The sequence below is a fragment of the Dreissena polymorpha genome, chromosome 1 (assembly GCF_020536995.1).
Source record: "Dreissena polymorpha isolate Duluth1 chromosome 1, UMN_Dpol_1.0, whole genome shotgun sequence".
NCBI lineage: Eukaryota > Metazoa > Mollusca > Bivalvia > Myida > Dreissenidae > Dreissena > Dreissena polymorpha.
Genome location: NC_068355.1, coordinates 26,146,665 through 26,157,798, shown reverse-complemented (window position 1 = coordinate 26,157,798; position 11,134 = coordinate 26,146,665).

Sequence of the window (11,134 nt, the reverse complement as noted above, 5' to 3'; positions counted from 1 at the left end):
TTTGTGAGATTATCTTAAAAAAAAAAAAAAAAAAAAAAAATTGGGGGGGGGTGTGGGTGTTTGGGGGGGGGGTATAGTTGAGGGTGTGGTTGTCATTTGTGAGATGATCTTAAAACAAAAAAAAAAAATTAGGGGGGGGGAGGGGGGGGGGAGGGGGGGTAGGGCAAACGGGGCATGGTTTGGGTGGAGTCTATTGTGGTATGTAAGGTAAGAGTAGTTTTGTCAAAGTAATCATAATCTAATCATAAATAAAGAAGTTATGGCAATTAGCAAAATTTAATAATTTGACCTGAGATTCAAGGACATTCAAAGTCAAATGTAAAATTCAACTTGCCATGTACAGTAAACCTCATGATAGCATGAGTATTTGAAGTTTGAAAGCAATATCCTTGATACTTAGAAGTAAGAGGATCGAAACACAAAATTTAACCAATAATTCAAAGTTACTTAAGTCAAAAAAGGGCCATAATTCCGTAACAATGACAACCAGAGTTATGCAACTTGTCCTTTTACTGTACCCTTATGATAGTTTTGTGAGTGTTCCATATGAAGCAATATCTATGATACTTTAGGGGTAAAGTGGACCAAACACAAATCTTAACCAAATTTTAAATTTTCTAAGTATAAAGGGCCCATAATTCCGTCCAAATGCCAGTCAGAGTTACATAACTTTGCCTGCACGGTCCCCTTATGATAGTTAATAAGTGTTGCAAGTATGAAAGCAATAGCTTTGATACTGTAGGAATAAGTGGACCAAACAAAACTTAACCAAATTTCTATTTTCTAAGTATAAAAGGCACATAATTCTGTCAAAATGCCAGTCAGAGTTACATTACTTTGCCTGCACAGTCCCCTTATGATAGTTAGTAAGTGTTGCAAGTATGAAAGCAATAGCTTTGATACTTAAGGAATAAAATGTACCTAAACACAAAAATTAACCAAAATTTTCAATTTTCTAAGACTAAAAAGGGCACATAATTCTGTCAAAATGCACGCCAGAGTTATCTAACTTTGCCTGCCCAGTCCCCTCATGATAGTAAGTAAGTGTACCAAGTTTGAATGCAATAGCATTGATACTTTCTGAGAAAAGTGGACCTAAACGCAAAACTTAACCAAAATTTTCAATTTTCTAAGTATAAAAAGGGCACATAATTCTGTCAAAATGCACGCCAGAGTTATCTAACTTTGCCTTCCCAGTTCCCTCATGATAGTAAGTAAGTGTACCAAGTTTGAATGCAATAGCATTGATACTTTCTGAGAAAAGTGGACCTAAACGCAAAACTTAACCGGACGCCGACGCCGACGCCAAGGTGATGACAATAGCTCATAATTTTTTTTCAAAAAATAGATGAGCTAATAACTCTCATCAGTAGGAAATTCACAATTTTGACGCCATTTTCACTTTGTCACGTGATGAGTTTTCATTCCGATACTTTCGGATCCACCTTGACATTTTGGCTGAAATTGTAAACATTACTTTCGTTTTCTGAAATCTATTATTTGTGATTAACAACTTACGTCTTGTGGATTATAAGACTGATATCACTGTGAATTAGGTAGTTTTAAATATTTACCTTGAGTTTGTATTTACACTACAATTTGTTTACAAAACAAGCCAGAATAATCTAAAATACCGGGAAATGTCATTCTGAATTTGAAAACACTTGAGCATATGGTATGTTACTAAAAATAGAAATAACGTCATATGACCGTGAAATCTCAAGAGATTCGCATTTCAAGAAAGTCTGTCACATCGCTGTTTTCCTCGATATGTAAGAGTAGAAATGATAAATTTCAAATGTTTAAGATAGTATTTTGTGAAAGATTATATCAGTTAAATGTGAAAAATGTCAATCTTTCCGATCAAGTGGTCAATTTGGGCCAATAACTGCATTTAAAAGCTGTTTTGGACCCGGGTCTTTGTTAACTGTCAACTTTTCGAGAATTTCTGGTTGACTTTCCTAATGGGGTTGGTCCATAACTATAAAGTCCACGCCTGACAAAAATCATAACAAAGCGACATTTAAAGTTATGGTCGCCAGAACTAGTGTTATCTTAGTTTCAAACCCATAGAGCTTCATTGAGAAATTTAATCAATAATTGCATTTTGTTTTACATACAAAATTGTGTGCAAAACTTCAATCAAAAAAGTGTAAGATTACCAATGAATTATGTTACTTTACATAGTACGCATAACAAGTTGTATTTTTATGCCCCCCTTCGAAGAAGAGGGGGTATATTGTTTTGCACATGTCGGTCGGTCGGTCCGTCGGTAGGTCGGTCCTTCCACCTGATGTATTAATTTTCAGGTCACTAGGTCAAAGGTCAATGTCACAGTGACTCAAAATAGTAAAATGGTTTCCGGATGATAACTCAAGAATGCTTAGGCCTAGGATCATGAAACTTCATAGGTACATTGCTCATGACAGGCAGATGACACCTATTGATTTTCAGGTCACTAGGTCAAAGTTCAAGGTCACAGTGACTTGAAATAGTAAAAAGGTTTACGGATGATAACTCAAGAATGCTTACTTATAGGATCATGAAACTTCATAGATACATTGATCATGACTGGCAGATGACCCCTATTAATTTTCAGGTCACTAGGTAAAAGGTCAAGTTCAAAGTGACTCGAAATAGTAAAATGGTTTCCGGATGATAACTCAATAACGCTTAGGCCTAGGATCATGAAACTTCATAGGTACATTGATCATGACTGGCAGATGACCCTATTTATTTTCAGGTCACGAGGTCAAAGGTCAATGTCATAGTGTCTCGAAATAGTAAAATGGTTGCCAGATTATAGCTCAAGAATGCTTACACCTAGGTTCATGAAACTTCATAAGTACATTGATCATGACTGGCAAATGACCCCTATTGATTTTCAGGTCACTAGGTCAAAGGTCAAGGTCACAGTGACTCGAAATTGTAAAATGGTTTCCGGATGATAACTCAAGAATGCTTATGCCTAGGATCATGAAACTTCATAGGTACATTGATCATGACTGACATACTATTGATTTTCAGGTCACTAGATCAAAGGTCAAAGTCACAGTGACTCTAAACAGTAAAATGGTTTCCGGATTATAACTCAAGAATGCTTACACCTAGAATCATGAAACTTCATAGATACATTGATCATGATTGTCAGATGACCCCTAATGTATTTCAGGTCACTAGGTCAAAAGTCAAGGTCACAGTGACACAAAACTTATTCACACAATGCTGCCACTACAACTGACAGTCCATATGGGCATGTTTTACAAACAGCCCTTTTTTTTAAAGAGCAATATCGAAGCAATAAGTCCAGAAGGACTTCCCCTTGAATATGGAAAATTTGAAATCCCGCTTGTTTACGCAATTAATTCCACAGTTTTCATTCAATTATTTCCAAATTTGCACAGTATCTTAATATCAATGAGGACTTGAACCCTATTTAATATGAGCAGTATCGGAGAAGTAAGTACACAATAATCTCCCCTTGAATTTGAGAAAATTCTCCTTGTTGAGTTTGCGCGATTAAGTACACAGTTTCCATCTTATTCTTTCCAAACTTATACAGTGTTTATAGCAGTAGAGCTATTCAGGCCCTAATGGGCCTCTTGTTATGCCTTCAGTAGGGTGGCATATGGCAGTCTCACTGTTTTATCTGTCAGTTCGTTTGTCTGTCTGGAATCCGTTTCAATCTCTTTTAGATACTGACCATATTTTTGGGTGTGTGAGTCTACCTCATGAGTCTTACAGATCAACTTTGAGTTTTGTTCTGGCATATTGGTTTTTGACTAAGAATCAGGCCTTGGACTTGACCAATAATAGCTGATGTGCAGCTTCAATGTACAGAAGCAAACATTGTGTTTTACAAACAGCACTCTTGTTTTTAAAATTTACTGATTTATAATCTCAATGGCCAAAACAATATAGCAATCCATACTGTACATACATGTACTATATTGGAATACTGTTAACCCGTATCGAGATAGGTATTTAATGCAATGAGATCATTTTGAAACAAGCACATTTGTTTTATTGATATCCTCCACCATAACAAAACAGTTATTGACCGTGTGACCGACATACTGACAGGCAGACTGACTGATGGGTGGATGAATAATGCCAAAAACTGTATCCATTCGCCTTTGGCGGGGGATAAAAAGTAAATGCCTTGAATTGATATCCACCACAATCACTAAAAGGTTCGTGACACATGGACGGAGGGAATGATAGATGGATGGACAGAGTCCGACAGACAAAGATAAAACTCTATATCCCTCCACCTTTGGTGGGGGTAAAAATAACATGAACAATTAGAACATTAATGGTTGGCATATGTATATACTACATGAATAACTGTGTATGAAATGGAATACTCTATCACAAAACAATATCAATTCACAAGCTATGGCTTCATTGGATTTTGATGTCTATTTAAAATCAAGTTAAAATAATACCAATATATGATTATTACTGCAATATAGGATTCCATAAGGAGGCTGAATTTGTAACTGTCTTTTCCTTTGCTAATGCAAATTTTGGAGAATACGAGTTACCAATTATCTTGACATCGAGATTGCACACAACAAATATATACAATAGCTGTATAAAACTATACATAATTGTACCTAATAGTACAATTATCAAAAGTGTCAATGGATTTTGACAAGAATAAGGTGTTGAGAGTGGGATTTAAATCATTGTGGTCAAGACAATAGACACTATGTATTAGGGGAAGTTTTTTAACTCACTCACTGCCTTATGGCAGATTCCTGAGATAGTTGCTGTTTCACTGTTGATATCGAAGGTCTGATTTTGATGTATATAACGATCACCCGGTCAATGCTATAATTTGGGGGTTTTAATCCTGGTTCCCTTTTTTGTGACGTGAAATATTAATAATGTTGGTGTATGCAGAAACAAATACTAATTCTGACTCAGAGACGCAATTATAGCAATCAACTTAAGAAGAACTATAGATCCGCAAAGATATTTAACAGCTAGTTTTAGTTCAATTCAGTAGCATCATAGCCAAATGCACATAGTAAAACAAAGAACATCTTTAAAAATAGCATTACTAATAATTTCAAAAGTTTAACTGCAGTGGTCAATACCTACCACAAAGTAAAGATATTTTAATTATGAAGTGATTATAAACTTATCAATATGTGACAAAGAAGTTGGAATGTTTGCACATCAAATGTAACTAGGAACAAGAGCTGTTTTCGTGAAAACACAATGCCCCTACTGCGCCGCTTTGAAGCCATATATTTTACCTTTGACCTTGAAGGGTGACCTTGACCTTTCACCACTGAAAATGTGCAGCTCCATGAGATATGCATGCATGCCAAATATGGAGTTGCTATATTCGATATTGCAAAATTTGACCATTGACCTTGACCTTGAAGGATGACCTTGATCTTTCACCACTCATAATTTGCAGCTCCATGAGATATGCATGAATGCCAAATATCAAGTGGCTAGCTTCAATATTGCAAAATTTCACCTTTGACGTTGACCTTGAAGGATGAACTTGACCTTTCACCAATCAAAATGTGCAGCTCCATGTGATACACATGCATGCCAAATATTAAGTTACTATCTTCAATATTGCACAATTTGACATTTGACCTAGTAGGATGACCTTGACCTAAACCTTTCACCACTCAAAATTTTCAGCTCCATGAGATACACATGCATGCCAAATATCAAGTTGCTATCTTCAATATTGCAATAGTTATGGGCAATGTTAAAGTTTTCGGACAAACTGACTGACGGACAGACTGATGAACAGACAGACAGACAGTTCAAAAACTATATGCCACCCTTCAGTGGCATAAACAAGTTCTGGCTAAAGTTAGTTTTTGGACGGACAGACAGATGCCATAAATTTGACCTTTAACCTTGAAGGATGAACTTGACCTTGATGTTTTACCTTTCAAAATGTGGAGCTTCATATATCAAGTTGCTATCTTTAATATTGAAAAAATGATGGCCAATGTTAAAGTTTTTTCAAACGGACCGACAGACACCATATATTTGACATTTGACCTTGAAGGATGACCTTGACCTTCACCTTTCACAGCTCAAAATGTGCAACTCCATGAGATACAGACGGATGGACAGACTGACACACTGACATACTGACTGACTGACTGACGGACAGTTCAACTGCAATATGCAACCATACCGGAGGCATAAAAATGCAATGTGACATGTATCAGAAAGCATACCGGTATGCCAGTTATTAAAATAAGATTATTATTTAACAGCATGCATGTACTGGCGGATATTCCCTTCCATATATATGATATCATTGTATTAACTGTAAGTTTTAAATACTGTTTGAGGAAAAGGATCTGATGTTTTGTAATAAAATTGGTTTATGTAAGAACCTAATTTATTATGATAATAATTACATGTTCATAAGAGCAATTTAAAATATGGTGTGTTAAACAATCTGGTTTTAAGTTTTTATCTACAAAGCTTCTTTGGTGAAGTTTAAAGTAATCAATACACACATTACCCAATAGTCAGGTGACAGTGTACATAGTTACACTGTTTACTCCTATCATACAAGCGCCATTTGACAGTAAACTTGGTTGCTGTTCAGTTCGAAATTTTGTATTACTTGTCTGTGTTAAATAACATTATTTGTGAGTTTCTGGGATATTTATTGTACACATGCTTGTACATAAATAGTACAATTGATTTAAGATTGTAAAATCTTGTGTGTTGAAAGTGAATTACCAAAATGGCGACATCTGATATTTCTAGAAATTATGATGTGTTTAAATATTATTGTTGTACTATCTGCGAGACAGAGCGGTCTGTAGAAATAGATGCAGATTTTTACTGTAAAAAATGTCTTAAATACTTCTGCAGAACATGTATTCGCTCTCATGAACAGCATGGTCGGTGGTTTTATAAAAAATCTCCTTATGGAAAGGATAAAATAATGAAGTGGCCACTTTCTAAGAAGATGGAGACTTTTGTTTTAAAATGCATCATACACAATGATGAACAGTTAACAAGGTACTGCGCAGACCACAGTCAGCTGTGCTGCTCTAAATGTGTTGAGCTGAATCACAGGTACATGTATCTTATTTTTGATAATTTGTATCAGTATAAATTATTGCATTGTATTACTGTTATGCAATTACCATCATCCATTTTAATTTGTTTGGATTATTGTAATAAGTTATATAAGTATTTCCAAATCATTTCATTTGTGCAATCTGTTCCCGAGCTTTAATTTGTGTTTGCTAAAAATAACATTTTAAAGTTCAAGCATATGGATTAGGCCAACATTTTTTAATAAATTTATTTACGGGATTTTTAAAAAATAAAAATTGGGTCGGGGGGTCGAAATAAATATTTAAGAAAAAAAATCACCAAGTCAATAAAAAAAATATAAATAAAAGTTTAAACTTTTTTATTTTTTTTATTTTTATAAACCAACTTTTTACGTACCTTTTTAACTATATATCTTATTTATGAAAACAGTCAATAGAAACAGTGTTATTAATGCATTTTTCAAGAACATTTATTTTTAATCTTAATTCTTGTGATAAAAATTGTACATTAAAACATTATTAAAAAGTCACTTTGTGTTTGTTTTTTATCAAATAAAGTGTAATCTAGCACTTTTTTGTTTTATTGTTTAATGTCCTGCTTAATAAAACTTTCTTGAGTAGAAATCTACATAATTAGTAACATTAATGAAAAAAAAAAGAGTCCAACACAAGACAACTTTAAACTGTCAAATTGAAAAGAACCTAAAATGTCATTTACATAAATTCAACAGTAAAACACTATAATGTTGTATGTTTTTGACTAGACTGCTATACTCCGAGGAACGCTTAACACCATATTAATGTTTTTCCCAGGAGGGCAAAGGGGCATGGCGTATTACTTTCAAAAAGGGCATTTAAACGCACATTTTATGCAAATAAGGGCAAAAAACGTTATCTGGATACCTGGTTTTGAGAGAAACATTTAATCACATTAGAGGCAGTTGTGGGAAAAACATAAACAAGCACATTTAATTGTATTGATGTATTTAACTAACTGTATTTAATAATAATATATTTATCTGTTTTGTCTTCCATTAAAGTTCCATGCTGTTTCAGTAAACTGTAGAGCATGACAACCATAATAAAGCAGTATATGCATATGAATCTGATTATAAACAGATTCACTAACATATAAATGAAACCATGTTTGCCTTATCCAATATTTTAACAATAAATTAATGTTTTCAGATGTTTTAACTTTGCAAGCAAACTGAATTTAAACATTTGTTTCTGTTAACATATATCCACTGAGTAGATTACTAATAAATGTCAGCATCGAAAACGTGTTAAGCATCGTTCGTTATCACATGTTTTAATTTTAATTTCAGTAATCCCTTCTAAATGTATGATGTCTATCGTTTATTTGATCGTTATTTGCCATTTTTGCCGAGAGTCACATTTTATTTTCTGTATTGTCCGCCATCTTGTTAAAATGATGTAATCGACAGGTGCGCACCTCTACGTAAAATGTATAATATGTCCATCTAATACACAATTGGCATTTAATTCAATATTTTTTATGTTTGACTTGACCATGTAATTTGCGACAATTTCTATTTTGAAATAATGCCGCGGACGCTGTTCATTATTATTGTTGTCAACCCAAACTTTCGAGCACGCCATTTTGCATGCCTAAACAAAGCTTTTACATAAACATAAATACGATTGGTTCTTTCTATTTTAAACAGCCAATGAAATTTGCCCATTGTAATAATACGGATCCGATAAAACGCTTGCGAATATAAATTTTGATTTTTGTCGTTGACAGTTTTATTTTTTCATGCTGGAATCACTGTTGGCGGAATTTATGAATATAAAATTGCCTATAAATACTTTTATTTGAATTTCATTTTGACATAAAATACGGTCGGCGCTCTCGTAAATCAATTTATTAAAAAATGTTGGCCTAACAAGACATTGGCAATATTCAGCAACATACAATGTTTGTAGTATATAGTATAGCAATACCTTTAATCAACCTGTCTGCATAATGTCTGATGCATATATTCCTTTACTCTATTTTAATTTTTAGCCGGATTTTTTTCGAAAAAATCTCGGCTTATAGATTGATGTTGTCGGGCGGGCGGGCGGGCGGGCGGGGTGGCGGCGTGCTCGAAAATGTTAAAGTTCTAATTTCATGGTATAACTTTGGTATGCTTGGACCTAGAGTCTTCAAACTTGACATGAAGGTTGGCCAGGATTAACAGATGACCACTGGTCATTTCAAGGTCATTCATTTGAAGGTCAAGGTCACTGTGACCTTCAATATAAAAAATGTTAAAGTTGTTATAACTTTGGTATGCTTGGACCTAGAGTCTTGAAACTTGACATGAAGGTTGGCCATAACTAGTTAGTAACCACTGGTCATTTCAAGGTCATTCATTTGAAGGTCAAGGTCACTGTGACCTTGAATGTAAAAATGTTAAAGTTCTTATTTCATGGTATAACTTTGGTATGCTTGGACCTAGAGTCTTCAAACTTGACATGAAGGTTGGCCAGGATTAACAGATGACCACTGGTCATTTCAAGGTCATTCATTTGAAGGTGAAGGTCACTGTGACCTTCAATATAAAAATGTTAAAGTTGTTATAACTTTGGTATGCTTGGACCTAGAGTCTTGAAACTTGACATGAAGGTTGGCCAGAACTAGTAAGTAACCACTGGACATTTCAAGGTCATTCATTTGAAGGTCAAGGTCACTGTGACCTTGAATGTAAAAATGTTAAAGTTGTTATAACTTTGGTATGCTTGGACCTAGAGTCTTGAAACTTGACATGAAGGTTGGCCATAACTAGTAAGTAACCACTGGACATTTCAAGGTCATTCATTTGAAGGTCAAGGTCACTGTGACCTTGAATGTAAAAATGTTAAAGTTCTTATTTCATGTTATAACTTTGGTATGCTTGTACCTAGAGTCTTCAAACTTGAAATAAAGATTGGCCAGTACTAGAAGATGACCACTGGTCATTTCAATGTCATTCATTTGAAGGTCAAGGTCACTGTGACCTTAAATGTTAAAATGTTAAAATTGTTATAACTTTGGTATGCTTGGACATAGAGTCTTCAAACTTGACATGAAGGTTTGCAAGCACACTTAGATGACCACTGGTCATTTCAAGGTCATTCATTCTAAGGTCAAGGTCACTGTGACCTTGAATGTAAAAATGGTATTATTTCATCTAAGTTTATTTTCTTACATTTCATAATGAAATTGATGGAAACTTCAAACAATATGTTACTAATTTGCTAATAAAAAAATTGAGATCAAACTTTCCTAATTGTCAATTCAAGTTCATATTTGTGACCTTAAATGTTATTGTTGTTCATGTATATGCATGCATTCAAAACATAACACAAGGTTTGCTCATGTCTTGAAAAGTGCTTACATTTCATTTTGACCTTTGAACAATATTTCAGTAATTTAAGTATTGCATTGACAAAAACACGAAAGGTACTTTCCTGTCATTTAAATCAAAAATCCGGCTTCAATGCGGTCATCTCCGACCGCGGAACTCTTGTATGAAGAATAGATCACTCTTGATGGTTGCTTGTTTGAGCCTGCATTTCTATGTCCCCACCACTGTAGTGGGGGACATATTGTTTTTGCCCTGTCTGTTGGTTTGTTTGCCCAAACTTTAACATTTTGCAATAACTTTTGCTAAATTGAAGATAGCAACTTCTTATTATCCCCACGCATTTTGAAAAAAAGGTGGGGATATTGTGGTTATCTCCGCCGTCCGTCCGTCCGTCCGTCTGTCCGTCCGTCCTGGCCACTATCTCCTCCTACACTAAAAGCACTAGAACCTTGAAACTTACACACATGGTAGCTATGAGCATATGTGCGACCCTGCACTATTTGGAATTTTGATCTGACCCCTGGGTCAAAAGTTATAGCGGTTGGGGTGGGGCCGCGTCAGAAATTATCACTCATTTTTTTAGGTTATTTTACATTTACTTCTTTATTTCTACACCGATTCACTTCAAATTGATACTGGACCTCTCTTGTAACAATACGGTCAATCTCAACCATGCATGGCCCCATTCCCAACCCTGGGGCGCCCCGCCCA